Source organism: Aphelocoma coerulescens, unplaced genomic scaffold (assembly GCF_041296385.1).
Source record: "Aphelocoma coerulescens isolate FSJ_1873_10779 unplaced genomic scaffold, UR_Acoe_1.0 HiC_scaffold_75, whole genome shotgun sequence".
NCBI classification, from domain to species: Eukaryota; Metazoa; Chordata; class Aves; order Passeriformes; family Corvidae; genus Aphelocoma; species Aphelocoma coerulescens.
In genome coordinates this window covers 580,470-597,573 of record NW_027184061.1, presented here as the reverse complement: position 1 = coordinate 597,573, position 17,104 = coordinate 580,470, and the positions used below count along the sequence as shown (strand labels likewise).

The 17,104-nt window shown below is 54.4% G+C and overlaps 1 pseudogene; it reads right to left on the bottom strand.

The window, feature by feature from the left end:
* Nucleotides 1-17,104, bottom strand: part of LOC138102437 (uncharacterized) — a 705,988-nt pseudogene that overhangs the window by 681,291 nt on the left and 7,593 nt on the right.

The window sequence follows — 17,104 nt, the reverse complement described above, 5'->3', positions numbered from 1 at the left end:
GAGAGGAGATAGCCATACTTAAGAAAGACAAAAGGGCCTGGCCAGGCTTTTGTTCTCACCTGGCGGGCAGTTTAGTTCGCTCTCAGCGTCTGGAAAGAGAAGCCGCAGAGAGAAGAGCTGCTGGTTCCCGTTTTCGGCGTCTTTCCTTTCTGCTGGGAACAACACCGGGGATCCCAAAGCTGCTTTCCCTGCCCTGCTGGAGGCTGGGCTGTGGCCGCCCGCCCCGCTGCTGCTTCGAGCCTTCGCTACGCTGTAGCCGTGCTTACCCTGCCTGCCTGGAGCCCCGGGGGGTTCCCCTTTTGGATACATCTCGTCTGCCACCCGGGATTTGTGTTTGTGCCTGCCGCTCCAGCCTACCAGTCCAGCCTGCTGTTTCCGAGACTCCGGGACCAGCTGCCCACCGGTTTGTGAAGCTCCTTTGTTCCACCCTTCCCCGGGATCCCAGGGCGCCAGAGCAGCCGCGTGCTCCCCGAGCTCGCTCCGGAGCGCCCCCTGCAGCCGCGGGGGAACCATCGCACCTGCCCTGCTCACCGGGAGCCGCCAGCGATCCCTGTCGGCTGCGAGCGGAACTGCACCCGAGGGGAAATAGCCTGACAGCCGAGAAGGCTGGGACTGGGTTTGTGTTTGCTGTTACTGCCATAGTTGTTGTTGTTTTGTTTGACTAGTTATATATATATATATATATATATATATATATATATATATAGTAAAGAACTGTTATTCCTATTTTCCCACATCTTTGCCTAAAGACCCTTGATTTCAAAATTATAATAACTCAGAGGGAAAGGGGTTACATCTGCCACTCCAAGGGAGGCTTCTGCCTTCCTTAGCAGACACCTGTCTTTCAAACCGAGACATTAAGGAAAACAAAGGAGCTGGTTATAGCGGCAGGGGTGCATCACTTTCACCTGGGTTTGCGGGCAGTCAGTTCCCAGTGTTTGGATGGAGAGAGAGGCTTCTTCTTTGGCTGCTTTCCTTCTACCGGAGAGACCCGGGGATCCCAAGCTCGCCTTCCCTGCCCCACTGGGAGCCAGGCTGTGGCCGCCCGCCCCTGCCGTTGCTTCGAGCCTTCGCTACTCTGTAGCCCCGCTCTCCCTGCCTGCCGAGACCTCCGCGGGTTCCCACCGCAGCTCCGGAGTTTGATACATCTCGTCTGAAACCCGGGATTTGTGCTTGTCCCTGCTGTTCCAGCCTGCTGTTCCCGAGAGTCCAGCTGTACACCAGGATCGGCTGTCCAGGGGGTTTTTGAAATCTTTGTTCCATCCCTTCCCAGGATCCCAGGCCACCAGTGCCGCGTGCTCCCTGAGCTCGCTCCGGAGCGCCCCCTGCAGACGCGGGGGAACCATCGCACCTGCCCTGCTCACCGGGAGCCACCAGCGCCCCTGCCGGCTGCGAGCGGAACTGCACCCAAGGGGAAAGGGCCTGACAGCCGAGAAGGCTGGGACTGGGTTTGTGTTTGTTTGCTGTTACTGCCATAGTTATTGCTGTTTGTTTGACTGGTTATACACATACAGATATATATTAGTATAAATTATATATTATATATTATAGTATATATATTAGTATATATTACTCTGTTATTCCTGTTCCTCATATCTTTGCCTATAAAGCTCCTTAATTTCAAAATTATAATAATTCAGAGGGAAGGGGGTTGTAATTTCTTTTTCTTCCATTTCAGGAGAGACTCCTGCCTTCCTTGGCAGACACCTGTCTTTCAAACCAAGACACTGGGAGCAACTGGGACCACAGTGGGTGCAAATACAATCATACAGGGAGTGAGTGGGTTCATACTGGAAATGACTGGAGCCACACTGGACACTTACTGAGAGTGAAAGCAACCATCCTGGGTGTGACTGGGAGCCACTGGGACCATGCTGCGGGCAACTGGGATCTTATTGGGAATGACTGGGACCATACTGAAAACACAGTGGGAGTGACTGTAAGCGACCGGGATGATGCTGGGAGTGACCGGGATCATACTGGGGGTGACTGGGAACCACCACTGAAGCGGCGGCGGAGCTCGGAGGCGGCCCCAGCGCAGGTGGGAGCCGCGCTCGGTTCTGGCGGGGCTCGGCGCTGGCTGCGGGCGGAGGGGGCGGCAGGGGCCTGGGGCGGGTTCGTTGTGCCGTGTGGGCGCCGTGTTCGCCCTGGCGTGAGGGCGCTGCGGGAGCGGCTGCCCGCGCTCTCCTTGCCGCTGCTGCCTCGGCAGGAGCCGGTGCCGGAGCAGCGCTGGCTCGTCCCGGCTGCTGTGGGTAGGACAGAGGTGGCTGCTCTGTCCCCGGGACTGTTCCTTGGAAGGTTCAGACTTCCCGATCTGCTCTCCAATATGCACACACCCGTTTTGTTTGTTTTAGTAAAACAAAGCAGTATTAATAACTCCATTGAGTCTTTGTTCTTCTTCTTTAAGTTCAGGAATTTGACATGGCCTTGGCTGAGCAGCAGTCCATGGCAATCAGTAACATTTTCTGGAAGTGATAGTTTCTTTCACTCCTTCCTACCTACAGCTCCCTGGCCCTATCTAAAGCACATTCACGGGCTTCGTTTGTTTAAGTCATATTCACCTTATTCCTTTCCCCCGTCACTGCCGGCGCCCACCCCCTGCTTGCGCTCGCAGGTGCCACCGAATGCGTGTCCCGGGATCGCATCTCCCCGCCCGCAGCCTCCAGCGCCCGCCCTGTCCCGGGCTGGCCCTGGGCTGGCGGCAGCGAGCCCGACAGAAACCAACGCCCGCGGGGCCACCGGGGCTCAGAGCCGTGCAAGGGACGCTTTGGTTTGCAGGGGTGGAAGGGCCTGGGCTCCTCCCCTGCCCCGTTTGACTTCGTTTAGGATTCAATCTTTTGGCCGACGTAGGAGGGGAAAAAGGCGTGGTTTTTCTCCAGCACTGGGCAGGTTTTTGCCTCGCTTGGAGCACTTGGGCCTTCCCCGGGCCCCCTCTGGCCTCTTGCCGAACCAGTGGCATTTCCCACCCCACGCGGTTTGTAAACAAGAGTCGGCTGCAGTCGAGAAGGCTCCAGGCGCCTCCTTCCAGGCTGACTCTGCTGATGCTGAGGCTGCTCTGGGCTCTGCCGGGGCTCTGCTGGGGCTCAGCTCTGGGCAAGGCTGGGCCCGCTCTCCCCTCACATTGCTCCGGGCAGCTGAGTCACAGGGGGACAAGGAAGGGACACGTCAAGGGACTTGAGGTTTAACAGAGCTTTTATTCAATAAACTGCCATAACTACCAGGCTGTCCTAACCACCATAACTAACTAGCAGTGCTAACTACCGTAACTATCCACTTGTCCTAACTACTATAACAAAAAGCTGTCCCCAGGTGCTTCAGGTCCTTCGCTGCTCCTTCAATTGCTTTGCTGCAGTGATCAGAGGGCTCAGGCTGGAGAGAGGCTTGGCTGATGATAAAAATGGGTGCTGCCCAAAGGATGAAAAAGAAAGAAATGAACTGTTACTTTCCCAAGTCAAGTTCCTCACAGGCTCTGTTGCAACAGGACAGAGGGGAATGGTTTGAAACTCAGGAGAGGGAAGCAGGCTCAGATTAGATCTGAGGCAGAAGTTTTTTATCAGAAGAGTGGGGAAACACTGGCAGAGGGTGCCCAGAGATGTGGGAGGTGCCTCCTCCCTGGAAACATCCAGGCTCAGGTCAGGCAGGGCTCTGAGCCACCTGATCTGCTTGAAGATGTCCCTGCTCCTTGCGGGGCACCTGGTCCAGATGACCAGGAAAGGACCCTGCCAAGCCAAACCAGGCGAGGATTCTGCTGGCTTTGCATGTGAAAAGCAGCAAGACTGGACACTATTGGAGGGGGCCCCACGAGAAAACCCCTCCCTCGCGCTGCTCTTTCCGCTGCAGCCGCTTCGCATCCACCTGCAGCAGCTCCTGGGCAGACCAGCGCCGCTCCTCGTCCGGCTCCAGGCTGCACTCCAGGAAGTCCCGCAGCAGAGCCGACAGGCGCCTGGGCTCCTGCAGCTGCGGGGTCCCGTTCTGCCGGATCAGACAGCGAGCCTGCGCGGAAAGCAAACACTTCTGAAAAAGCTCTGCCAGCTTCCTTCACACCCACGAGTGCTCACAGCGACCCCGGTTTCTCAGCCCCAGTCTCCAGGGACAGTTTCGTCCCTGGCAGAGATGCTGCTCAGAGCTCATTCTTCTATGCCAACCAAAAAAGCCAAACGCTGCTGCAGCCACAGCCATTCCAACATCCAGATGATGTTGCCTTGAGAGCCAATGTCATTGGCTGACTTTGTTAGTTGGAACCTCCATCAGAAATAACCCATTTTGCTTCTCCAAATACGGACACCAGCTTTACAGGCCATTTGCAAGAGTCACTGTGGTCTGCCTGTGGTATTTCCAAGGATTCTTACATCAAATGCATCCCTGCAGTGCCACTGACACTCAAGTAAATGCATTCAAGATGTTCCATCCCAGAAACTGCCAGGCAAGGAATCCGAGGTTTAGGTTGCTGAAAGCTCAGCCTTGGTGACATGGAGAAAGTAGCTTGGGCTAGGAAAGAAATATGTTAGACTATGGGGATGTTAAACAATCATCTTCATGTTTTAGACAAGTTTCCCAGTGAGAAGAGTCAGGGGGAGTTCATCTCGCAGAACCTCTTTCAGAAACTCCTTCAGAAAACTTGTTGGGTTTGGGTGTGGGTTTTGGGGTTGGTCTGGGGTTTTCTGCAAGATAAGATTAGAGCTGATGCTCTGGCTTCATGTTTTCAGGTCATCCTCACAGACAGAAGAGCTGCAACAACTTAAAACCCAAAGCAAATTCTGGAGACTGCAGAATATTTGTCTGTGCTCAGGCTCGAATCCTCTGGGAATTCCCTTCCCGATGGGCAGAGCCCTCCGGCTGCTCCTCCCAGGGCGGGGTCCCTCTGTGCTCACAGGCCTCTGCAAACTCTGGGAAATTTGCCTCTTACCATGGCTGCCGTGTGCTCGAAGTAAGGAGGTTCTCCTTCCACCATCTCGATGGTCACAATGCCCAAGGACCAGATGTCCACCTTGGGGCCATAAGGAGAACTGGTCACAACCTCTGGGGCCATCCAGTGAGCAGTGCCCACCATGGAGCTGCACTGCTCCTGCTCAGGGCTGAGCTGAGCGCAGAGGCCAAAATCAGCTGAGGACAGAAACAAACACTGTCAAAGGCAGCTGGAATGAGGAAACCAAGCACAAAGATTGCCCACTCTCAGTCTGAGAATGCGCTGCTGAATCCAGCTGGAAAAGTCCGCAGGGCTGTAGCCAAGGCAAGATGGAAGTGGACCCTTAAAGGAACCCTCAGCTTTCATGCAGTGGCTTTTAGTGATTCCCTTGAAGCTTCAGATTCCAACTCCCACCCCTCTGCAAGGGCCATACCCAGAGCAAAGCCACTGCTGACACCCTGCTCCTCTCCTGAGCTCTCTGCATGGGGCAGCCGCTCTCAGCTGCTAGCAGGGGCCGGGCACCGCCACCAGCAGCACTTGTGGGGCTCTGGCCGTCACTGGGAAGCAGCCCCACACCCACAGCCCGGGAGCGCCGTGCCTGACCAGGAACACCCACCCAGCTTGACAGAGCCGTCCGTTGCCAGAAGGATGTTGGAGCTCTTCAGATCTCTGTGGATCACCCGGTTTGAGTGGAGGAAATCCAGGCCCTGCAGACACTGAGAGAGAGCAAGAAACACGAGGGTGGAAATCCATGGCCGGAATACACAATCCCACAAGAAAGGACAGTTTAGAATTCTGCCAGCAGCAGCTTTGCTGTGACAGGCCAGGAGTGCAGTGCAGACAAGCTCCAGGCAAATGGTTCAAGGCAAAGCCGAGAACAGCAAATCAAATCAAAAAAGACAGAGAGTCCCACAACAGCAGGAAAGAGGACAAGAGCAGAGTGGAAGTGCAGTGACACTGGCAGGCCGTTCACTTCAGAGGCTCTTTCTTCTGCAGCTCATAAAAACAACACAGAAACAAAGCTCTGAGCATGGAGCCACTCCTGTTCTCAGGCCCTGCTTGGAAGGAGCATTGTGTCCATGGGAAGCACGAGCAGGATCCCTCACCTCCCGACTGACAGCTGCCATCTCTCCTTCAGCCATGCGTGTCTGTCTGACAACGTCCTGCAAAGTTCCTCCATCCATGTATTCCATCACCAGCCAGAGATCTTCATCAACAAGGAAGCTGGAAGAGGCAAACAATGGCATGGAGATGAACGTGCACTGCTCAATTCCCTGATGGAAAAGCCTTGAGTGGAGTTTTGTTTCCAGGTCACTTGTAAATGAGGACAGAATCCGATGCAGAGACATTCCTGCCGGGCTGCACAGTCCTTGGGATCTGCACAGTCTAAAGGAGAAGGAGACGCCTGTGGGAAAGGAGGGGCCTTAGATGGCAAGCAAGTGAAAAATGCAGTTTAGCAGCAGCCCAGATCAATGTGGAACCACAACACTTGCCCCCAGCTGGTTCAGCATCTGAACTCAGCAGTTCCACCGTTCCCTCCAGAACAAGGCAACACAACTTCCAGAGTTATCCAGGGCAGGAGGCCGTGCAGCACTTAGGACAAAAGTGGTCAAGTGTTTGGAAAACCTTGCAGCAAGTGCCTTCAGAAACAGGCAGGGCCAATGCAAAATGGGCAAATGAGGCATTTCTGGAAACAAGAACCTGGTCTTCCTGGCATCTGCAGCAATGGAAAAGAGTTGGGAAGGAGAAGCCAAGGGAAATAATGTCTGCCAGGGTCTATCAGCACTTGTTGTAAGACCCAGAAAACTGGGTCAGCTTGAAGGAAAAACCAAACCAAAGCAACAAAAGCACACGGAGGGAGTGAACTGACAGGCTGTTGTTTTGGGAAGCTACGGCCGGGTGAGGCTTTTTCAAAACAGGCTACAGACTGCGGATGCCAGGAGAGATTAACGCAGGGCCCGTGCACGGGATAAGAGCTGAAGCACTCACCTGTCCAAAAAGCTGACAATGTTGGGGTTCTTCTTGTCCTTCAGGACCAGGATCTCATTCACAGCTCGTTCCCTGTTCTGCCCTCTGAGACTCATTTTCTTTATGGCCACCTGAAAGGACATTGCAGCCCTTGAACTGCAGGAGTCTGGGGCAGGAGGCCGCAGCAAACATGGAGCGAGTCTTTGTGGAGCGACGGAGCCGGGCTGTGCCAAACTGCCTTGGGATGGGACACCCGGGCTCAGCAAGTGACATTCCCACAGCCCATTTCTCTGCTCGCTGCGGGGCCGCTTACAGGACACAGGGCCAGAGACATTTGGCCTTGGAAGCTCTGCAGAAATGGGCCCTCAGCTCTCAGCCTCAAAGCTCTCACAGCATTCTCTGCACCTGCAGTCTTCTCAAACCGCCTTAGTTTACCACCACTCTCATTATCATTCAAACACATTTTGCAAGCAGGAAGTAATTCTGGTTCTGTGAAAACAGAGCAAAACAGCCGGGAACCCTTTAGCAATCCTGGGGGATTTGGTCATGATTTCAAACGCAACTGCTCTGTTTGGGATTGCACAACAGAGCAAACATGCACAAACATTGCTCAGATGATCCCTGTCATGGGCTGTCACTGACACCAGACCCAAACACAGCTGCAGGCTTTAGGAGAGAGCTTTGCTCTGCACATCCATCTTCTCATTCCTCTCCCTCTCTCTGGGAACAGCTGCAGTAGGACTAAAACCCCAAACTGATCCCAAGAAGGATCGCTCCTTCATTAGGTCTTGAGGTACTCTTGGAAGATGAAACGCAGGATGGAAAAACTGCTAAACAGTGTTCCTGTCCGAGGCTGGGATGAAGATAAATTAGGCCTCAGCCTCCACCAGCTGATGCACTGATGTTTTCAGATATGAAGACCAAGCCAGCGTGTCCTGCTCTGACAGACACTGCTGCCCTCCTTGCATTCTTTGGGCACTTCAGAAGGCTCAAGTCTGTCCCAGCCATGCTCTGCAGGCTGACACTGCTGTGCCTTCAGAGGAACAGCCTGTGCAGGAAAGCTCTGCTGGCCCCCCAGAGCTGCAGCCACAGCTCCCAGCAGAGGGGAAAGCCCTCGAGAGCTGCCTGACGCGCTGGGCGTGGTGACACTGACCTCTCCTCCAGTGGCCCTGTCGAGTCCTTTATAAACGGTTCCGAAAGCCCTGGAGACAGAACAGCAGAGAAGAAAGAAGCAGCGCTTTAGGCCCTGGGAGTGAAAGCCAGCCCAGACAGGAGATCTCTGCTGCCTGCAGCGTTTACAAAACACCTGGGTGCATCGACCCTTCAAACAGCAGTGCAGCAGCCACCAGCCCTGTGCCTCGCAAGGTGCACGAGAGAAAACTGAGGCCCAACATGAAGGAAAAGGGCTGGAGCAAATCCCAAATGTCCACACTGAATTACTTTAGTCCAAAACCTAGGGTGGGAGCAGGTGTCTAAAGAACTGGAGAAGAATGTATTTCATCCTTTTCCATTTCCTGCCTACGAGCTGCAGGATCCACAAGGGCCCTGCCAGCAGGCAGCTGATGCATTTTCCCCTCCAGTGCAGCAGCTCTGTGTCTGTTACTGAATGTACAGGGCTTACTACCTGTGCTGAAAAGAGCGCTTATTAGTTCATCTCTGGTTTCTGTTTCTAAACTGTTATGTTGATAATCCTGACCGGTGGATATTTTTGGAAGCAAAATATTTGAAAGGAATCTTCTTGAGAACTGTTTTCTGACAGTCACCAGATGGTGAGCTGCTCTTTCAGGCAATCACATTCCAGGGACAGAAGATCTTCCAGGTCCTGCTCCTTGCTGCAGGCAGGACACTGCCGGCCTCAGGGGCCTCTGACGGTGCCTTCTGACCACAGTTACCAATTCTGATCAGGACTGAGAGACAGCAGGATCGTGGCCCAGTGTCTGAAGCTGTTTGCAGCTTGCCTGGCTTCTCACTTGATCCTGCACCAGCAAATACCTGGCCCCTGCTTGTGCAGAAGTAACTGCCGTGCACTTACCCTTGGCCAACCTGCTCCAGTTCCAGGTATTTCTCGGCAGGCTCCCCCACGCTCACGGTGCTCCCTGAAAGAAACCACATGGAAGACGCTCCCTCCCAGATGGAGACCCCGCCTTGCAGCAGGGCCAAAATGCAGCCCCACTCCCTGGGGCTGGGAGCCCCTTGCTCTCAGCTGGGCAAGGACAATAAATGACTCTGTGACATTCAGCTGCACAGCAAGCCTGGGTGCAGCTGATGCTGAGACACACACGCAGCACCCTGCTCTGGCACACAGCAGCACAGCAGACGTACTCAGCTGCATCAGGCACCACTCCTCTCTGCCCTCTGGCTGCAGGGCTGTGCTGCTGTCAGAATGTTCAGCCCAGGATCCCGCAGCAGAGGGAGGTTCAGTGTCCTCTTCCCAAGCAGAGGGAGGATCCCCGTCCTCTTCCCAAAATGCAGCAGGTTCCTGGTCTTCTTTCCAAGCCACGGCACATTTGCCGTCCTCTTCCCATGCCGGGAGAATTGCACCGTCCTCTTCCCAAGTCCCACGATGTCCTCTGTTCTCATCCCACGCTGGGAGATGTCCGTCGTCCTTGTCCCATGGCACTGGAGCCTCACTGTCCTCGTCCCACACCGAGTGATGTCCACCATCCTCGTCCCACACCACAGGAGCTTCACTGTTGTATTCCCAAACCGTGGGATGTTTGCCCTCATCTCCCGGGACAGAGGGAGGTTCACTGTGGTCTCCCGGGACGGAGGGAAGTTCACCATCATCCCCCAGAACAGCGGGAAGTTCACTGCTGTCTTCCTCCTCTTTGGCCTCCTCTTTGGAAGCACAGGGAGCCAGAGGAGGAGCTGATGCTGCTTTTGTGCCCTGTGGACAGATGGTAGCGTGAGGGACGGGAAGTTCTATCTCACTTATCGCCTTATTTATCCTCAGCTACACATCCAGCTGCACTAAGCAGAAATGGGATTCAGAGCTGTTCAAACTAGGAAGGGGCTAAAGTCGACATTGCCACTTATTGCTGGGCATTCCATATTCCACCGTGGCTAAAGCCAGCAAGCAATCTTCTGCCTGCAAAACCAGACCTGCAGCTCTTCAAAAGCTCTTCAGCAGAGAAGGAGAAAAGTGCCAGGGATCCCTGTGCTGCTGCTGCAAAGACACTGGCAGGAACTTTCCTTCAGCCTCCCAGGCTGGCGCTCGACTGCCACACGCCAAGCTCACAACTCTCTGCACAATTCCGACCACCAAAGGTTCCTTTCCCACTCACCGAAGGAGGAGCTGCTCGGGATCCACGTGTGAGGTGCCCTGCAACAGGACAGGCAACACAAACCAGATGCTGTTAGGAAAAACCTGCCTGTGGTGGGAACTCCCACGGAGCAAGGACACCCCGAGAGAGCATTTTGCTTCCACAACATCCCTCCAGGAGCCACAGTCCCTTCGCACAGCAAGCAAGAGAACAGCACAGAATCCTGGGCTGTGTCAGCTCTTGGCTGCAGCAGCCAACGCAGGGAGTTCCAGGCTGCGCTGGCACAGACTCTGCGCTTGAGGGAACAGAACCCCCCCGGCTCCATTGCAAATGCTGTGCACGCCCCGCTGGCTGCAGACACCCCCTTTTTCAGCTGCAGCTGCTGGCAGGAGCTCTCCCAAACCAGCGGTGTCTTAATGGCAATTTGGTTACAAAGGCAGCTCAGTTCCACTGGGAGAACAGAAAGCACACAGCTTTCTGTGCCCGAAGGCACCGAAGCTGCACCCAGGGAAAACCTCGACTTACGTGCCAAGTGGGCTAAAAAATACCCCGAATAAGCCACAGAGTACAGAGTGCAAACTGCAGCAACCGCTTGCTGGATCATTTTGGCCGTGCTGCACACGTGGCAGACTGTACCCCTGCGAGCACAGAAGGACACCCGGCAGGGGCTGGGCTGGCTGCTGAGAATGCCTCGGGCAGGAGGATCCTCCGGCAACCAGCGGGCGCCCAGAGCCGCTCTGGACACTGAGGGCTCCGTGCCCACAGCAACGGGAACACGGCGAGGACGCGGCAGCGTTCCCGTGACATCACAGCAGCAGCTCCCGCAGGAACCGCCTGGAAGGTTCTCCTCTGTCACAAAGGAGCACAAAGGATCCTCCCGGGGCACAGCCTGTTGCTCAAAGCATCCAAGAGGAACCCAGAAAATGCAGCAGACAAGGACAGCCCACAGCCAAGCCTGAACAACGAAATCAAAGCCATGCACTGATGCTCCGAATTAGGGGCGGGAGTCGGGAGGCTGCAGGGCTTCCCAAGGAGCCGGAGGCAGCCAACACGCAGGGCTGGGCAAGTCGGGCCGGGAGCAGCGGAGAGCTTTGTTTCCCTTCCCAGCTGAATGGCGGCTCGGGCCGGGCCCGTTCCAGGGCTGTTCCTCAGCTGCGGCTTTCCCCTCACGCAGCCCGGGGGGCGCTGGGAGCGCGGGGCGAGGCTGGGCCGTGTGCAGAGCCCGCCCCTCGCTGCGATTGGGCGGTGCTGCCGTCAGTCGTGGTTCTGGCGCGCTGATTGGTCGGAGCGGGGAGCAGCCCGGGCCCGGAGCCGCCGGCAGGGCGGCCGTGGCGCAGCAGAGGCGCCATTGGCGGAGCGTCTGTGCGGGCCCGGGAGCGGCGGCGGCGGCCGGAGCCCGGTGAGGCGGCGGCGGAGCTCGGAGGCGGCCCCAGCGCAGGTGGGAGCCGCGCTCGGTTCTGGCGGGGCTCGGCGCTGGCTGCGGGCGGAGGGGGCGGCAGGGGCCTGGGGCGGGTTCGTTGTGCCGTGTGGGCGCCGTGTTCGCCCTGGCGTGAGGGCGCTGCGGGAGCGGCTGCCCGCGCTCTCCTTGCCGCTGCTGCCTCGGCAGGAGCCGGTGCCGGAGCAGCGCTGGCTCGTCCCGGCTGCTGTGGGTAGGACAGAGGTGGCTGCCCCGTCGGCGGGAGTGTGCGGGAAAGTTCCCGTGGCCAGAGGTTTGTGTCCCCAGAGGAGCCGGAGGAGTCCTGTAAAAGGAACTTTATTCCTGGAGCAAGGGAGAGGCCACGGGGCATTTCCCGTGGGGTCTGTCCAAGTGTTGGAGGACGCAGCCTCCTTTTTATGCCGATTTCCGCGGCCGCATCTCCGTGTCCCTTTCCCCCTTGGCTGAGGTCCTTGGAAGGTACAGACTTCCCGATGCGCCTGCTGCATGTGCCCCTTAATGTGCACCCCCACTTTGTAGAACATCCGATATTCATGGCTCTGTTAAGTTTTATTTCCTTTGTTCTCTGTTTCACCACTTTTCCTTTGCCGTCTCTTTGCCAAGAGCACTTTGAGTCCTTTAATTTTTCACAACCTCCTGGTCCTTCTGCTGAGAGAGAATCTGATGCCATCCCAGGGTGAAATGTGGCGTTGCTCATGGGAGTGGATTGGTGGGTGAGAAGGTCAGGAGCTGGAGCTGTGTGCTTGGTTCTGATTTGGAGGACAGCTTGTAATCTAATGATGTATTGAAATGATCACTGGGTTCTCTGGCACCTGGTATGAATTCGTTTGGGTTCCCAGGGGCTGCTCCATGGTGTTGTAGGATTTGTTCTGGTGGCCGTTCATCTTTTCCCCATTTTTGGGTGCTCCCAGAAATGCCAGGGATGCATCAATTGACCTCTTTTCTCTGATTAAATCATCACATCCTTGGATTCCCAAGTGATTTCGCTGACCTTGTGACAGCAAAAGCAGCGCAGTGGTCAAACCCACCCTGTATAACACAGACAGTGCCAGCAGATGTTGGAGTGGGGAGAGGGATGATTCCCCCCCGCTTTTGTGAGTGAAGTTCTCCCAACATTCTCCGTTTGCTGTTTTCCTTTGCAGCTTCAGGGATTTCTGTTGCAGAGTCCGAGATGCTCAGTGTGGGCTCTGCCTTTAGCGATGCAAATTCCGTCTGTGCAGGGAGGCAGAGCTTGGGGTGAGGGGCAGAGGGAATCAGCCCAATTCCTCTGGCAGGCAAGGAGAGCCTGGGACATTGTGCACACTTCCCCCAGCAGAGTTAAGTTGCATTTCTAAAGCTCCTCTGCTGGCTGTCTGGAAGGAAGCTTCTCCTCCAGGGCAACCATCAGGTGGCTCATCTATGGGCCCCCCCCAAAAGCGGCTTTTTTTTTTCCCTTTTTTAAAAAATATTTTTAAACTGTTTATGAGGAAAAGGGTCAGTTTTAATGCTCTTCCAGTTTTGCAAAATGCAGCCTACAGGTGAACATTGAAAAACCCATTCCAAAATTCTGCCATCACTAACAGACACGCACACACATACACAAAAATGCCCCAAAGCAATAAAGATTTTTGGTTCTTCTCCTCAGACTAAAAATTGACTCTCACATCTTTGGCCCAAACCCAACTGACAATATCAAAGTAGGATTATTAAGAAAAAACATTCTAATGGTGTAATCCTGTCACAGAAACTGCAGGAAGAACAACTCTCCAACGACCTTTTTAGTGTTAGAGGATCAAGGCATTATTTATTGTGGCCAGGATGTGCAACAGAAATCATTTCATGCACACATAGCCCGGGTGTGCAGAGAAAATCATTCCATGGCACACGAGTTTTACTCGATTTTTCCTCAACTTTATGCAGTCTAAACCCATCGAAATCCGTAGGTTTAATGTTCATTGGTTCCAAGTTGGGTAGTTCTTAGTATTTGGTTTCCTGTTGGCCCCGGATTGCTTGGCCTCTGATGTTCATTAGGTCCACACTCCTTGATTTCCTTCTCAGCCTTTTCCAGAGCAGGGGTCTCCAGCTGTGCCGGGGGCAGTGTCTGGGGTAGTGTCTGTTCCTTGTAGTGTGCTGGGGCAGTGTCTGTTCCTTGATGTTTGCTGATGGGCGTTGATGTTTTGTTGATGGTCGTTATCTTTTGGGTATCTTTTGCGCTATTCCTAGTCTGTTGAGATGTTAAGCTCATCTCTGTTGAGTGGTGTAACTTCCCTCAAAGTCCCCAGGCAGGGTCTGTGCCAGCCGAGCTTCCTGTGGAAGAGATTTCACAAGAGACAGGATTCTGGCCACAGACTGCTTGAAACAGACATCCCTGATCTCCACCCCCACTAAGTCGAGAATGAGCAGGGTGAGGAATTGAAACATCAGTTCCAGGGGAGATAATTGAATATCTGGCCTGGGTCTGGCTCTTCTTCTTGCCAAAGCCAATGGCAGCAGCCGTACCCGTGGCATCTTGGTTTCTCTCAGCAGCTTCAGAAGGTGTTTCTTTATTTCCCCATTCATTCTTTCCACCCGACCCGAACTCTGGGGCTGCCAGGGCGTTTGGAGGTCCCACTGTGTTCCTAAAGCAGCCAGAACAGCCTGAAGGATCTTTCCTGTAAAATGAGTTCCCCTGTCAGTGTCTATTGCTTCCACAATCCCATATCTTGGAATTGTTTGTTCCAAACATGCCTTAAGAACTGATGCAGGGATTGCTGAAGCAGTTGGAAATGCTTCTGCCCCGCTGTGAGCTGCCATGCTGTTAGCAGAAGATATTGAAGCCTTCCTGCTCAGGGCATTTCAGTGCCAGGCTCTTCCAGGCACCCCCAGCTCGGCCCTTTGAGCTGAGCATGCGGGCGCTGAGCTGCGCTTTGTCTCCTTCCCTTTCCTTAAGAGCAGCGTGTCTTGTCACTCTTTTCCCTTCTGCTGCCCTTGCAGACCCATCCCTAAACACCTTTTCTCCCTCAGGCCAGGGAATGTCTGGTCAATCTCTCCTAGGCCGGCTCTGGAGCTCTGTCACTTGACTGCAGCCATGGGTTTCTTGCCAGCCCCGTGTCCAGGGCCGTTGAAACAGGAGGCTGGGTTCAACCCTTGCTCTGTCCTCAACTCTGAATCCTCCTGTTCCATCCAACAAGTTTCATTCTGTAAGAACCCAGCACTGCTCATCCATTTAGAGGCTCCTTTGGTTAACAAAGCTTTACCTTGATGCCAGGCTTGAACAATGAGAGATTCTGCTGCTGTCAGTTTTCAGGCCTCAGTTCCCATTAAAGCCAGGGCTGCACAATTCTGCAGACAATGAGGCCACTCTCTGGCCACTGGGTGAAACATTTGAGCCCAGGAATTCCTTTGGCATGGCCCTGATTAACATCCACATGCAATTCAAATGGTTTTTCCCTGTGTGGGAGGGCCAGGGCAGGAGGCTCAGTTAATCTGCTTTTGAAGCCTTGAAAATTGTGCTTTCCTTCTGGTGTCCATGATGGGGTTTCTTGCCTGGCAGGAGAGGAGAGTTGTAGGGAGAGATGCCTGGCTCCAGAAGCGCTGCCTTTAGCAGGGACTCAGTAAGAGGCTGTAACCCCTTCCTTGCCTCCCTTGGAACAGGGTATTGCTTTTAGACACCACTTGTCCTGGATGCTTCAGAGGAATTTGGAGAGGCTCCATATCTGATTTTCCCTATTTCCGTGGGGCTGCCCACACTTCTGGTGTTCCCTTCAGCAGAGGCCTTCGCACACATTTGACACCAAGGTCCAGCAGCATTAGCCTCTGTATCTCCTTTGACAATATGAATTTGCATTCCCACTTCAGCCACCAAATGCTTTCCCAGTAAATTATAATCACAATTAGGAACAAACAGAAATTGATGCATTTCAAACCCATTCCCCACATCTACTGATACTGGTTGAATAAAACACCCCTGCTCATCTTTCCCACTTATTGCCTGAATAATCAAGGAACTTCTTGACAATTTCCCCCCTTAGGTATCAGATTCGGAGTGGATCGAGAGGCCCCTGTGTCCATCAGGAGCGGCCTCGTCTCGATCCAGACACGCCCTGAATGTTCTCAAGGGCTCTGGTGCAGTGGGTCCCTGGTCTGCTGGGAGCTCTGCCAGCCCTGACAATCCATGTCCATGTGGGGTGGACTTGCTGGTGCTGAGGGTGCTGCTGTCTGTGCTTGCAGTGTCCTTCTGGCCTGCAGATGGACCCCTGATTCCTTGCCAGGGGCTGTTTGGGTGGGCTCTGCCGTGCCGAGGAGGGCAATGCCTGTGCCAGGTGCTTGTGGCCGCCGCCGTCCCCTGGGTGCTGGGGCCCCCTTGGGCCCTGCGGTTCATCCCTGGGGGGCTGTAGAAACTCTGCCATGGCCTTTGCCTTCACCTTGGCCTTTTGCTCATCCCTTCTTGCATTGCCCTGCTGAGCCTTTCTGGCCAAGTGCTGCAGGGGCTTCTTGTGCCTCTCCTGCAGCCCCCTCAGTGCCTGTGGGTACTCATCCTCTGACAGCTGCTGAGCTTTCTGCAAAATCATTCATTTCTCCAGTGACCCAAACAAGATCATTGAAAGAAAATCCTGATCCTTCCACATCCCGCAGCCTCCTGGGGGCCGGGGGCCACTGCCGGCCCTGCCCGGGGGGTGTTGTGGTCAGGCAGTGCCTGGCGCTGAGCCCCGGCTGCCCCACAGCCCCGGCCCGGCCCCACAGCTCCCCACAGGCCCCCAGCCTGTGCTGCCCTGTCCTGCTGCTCCCCACCACAGAGCAACCCCCTCAAATCCTGAACTTCTTTGTTTCCCTGTCCTGGAACGCGGGGTACAAAAGATCTGGATCAGCTGGCAAATGTTGAGGATAAGATGGTGCTGAAAAGCACCCCACTCCTCACTTTTTTCTCTTCCTCCTCTTTTCCATCTTCCATTTCCTTTCTGTACTAGTTTGAAAACAAACCAGTGAGAGGCACCAAGTCAGAATAACAATTTAATGGAAATTAAAGAAAAGGAAAAGAAAGTAAAAGAAAACACTGACAGAGTCAAGATACAACCTGAGTCCCTATTCGGCAGGGTAGTGGTAGCAGTCTGGTGGAATGGTGGCTGCAATCCTCTGAAGTGGTGATCCTGTAGTAGAAGGGGTCTGCTCTTCCTCAGAAAATCCAGCGGTGGCTGTGTAGCTCCTGTCCTCTGGAAATCCAGTGGAGTCCCCCCTTTGGTGCTCAGAGTCCCAGTTATATCCACGATGGGATGCTTGGTTCCTCCCTCTGGGTGGAGCATCTCACAATGGGGTAATGAGTCATGAGGCCAAGTGTTGATTAGGCTCGTTAACAGAAGATAGTCTGGAGGGAGTTATCTCTGAGTCATGCAGCAGGACAATGATGGGCCATTAACAGAAAGATAGTCTGGGGGGAGGAGGTAAGGAAACACTGCCCCACCTGATTTCAACAGCTCATGAGGATGGTAATAGAATACCCCTCAACCCAGGACATTATCCACCCCTTATTCTATTACCATCTACATCATCCCAAATCAATACTTTCTTAAACTCTAA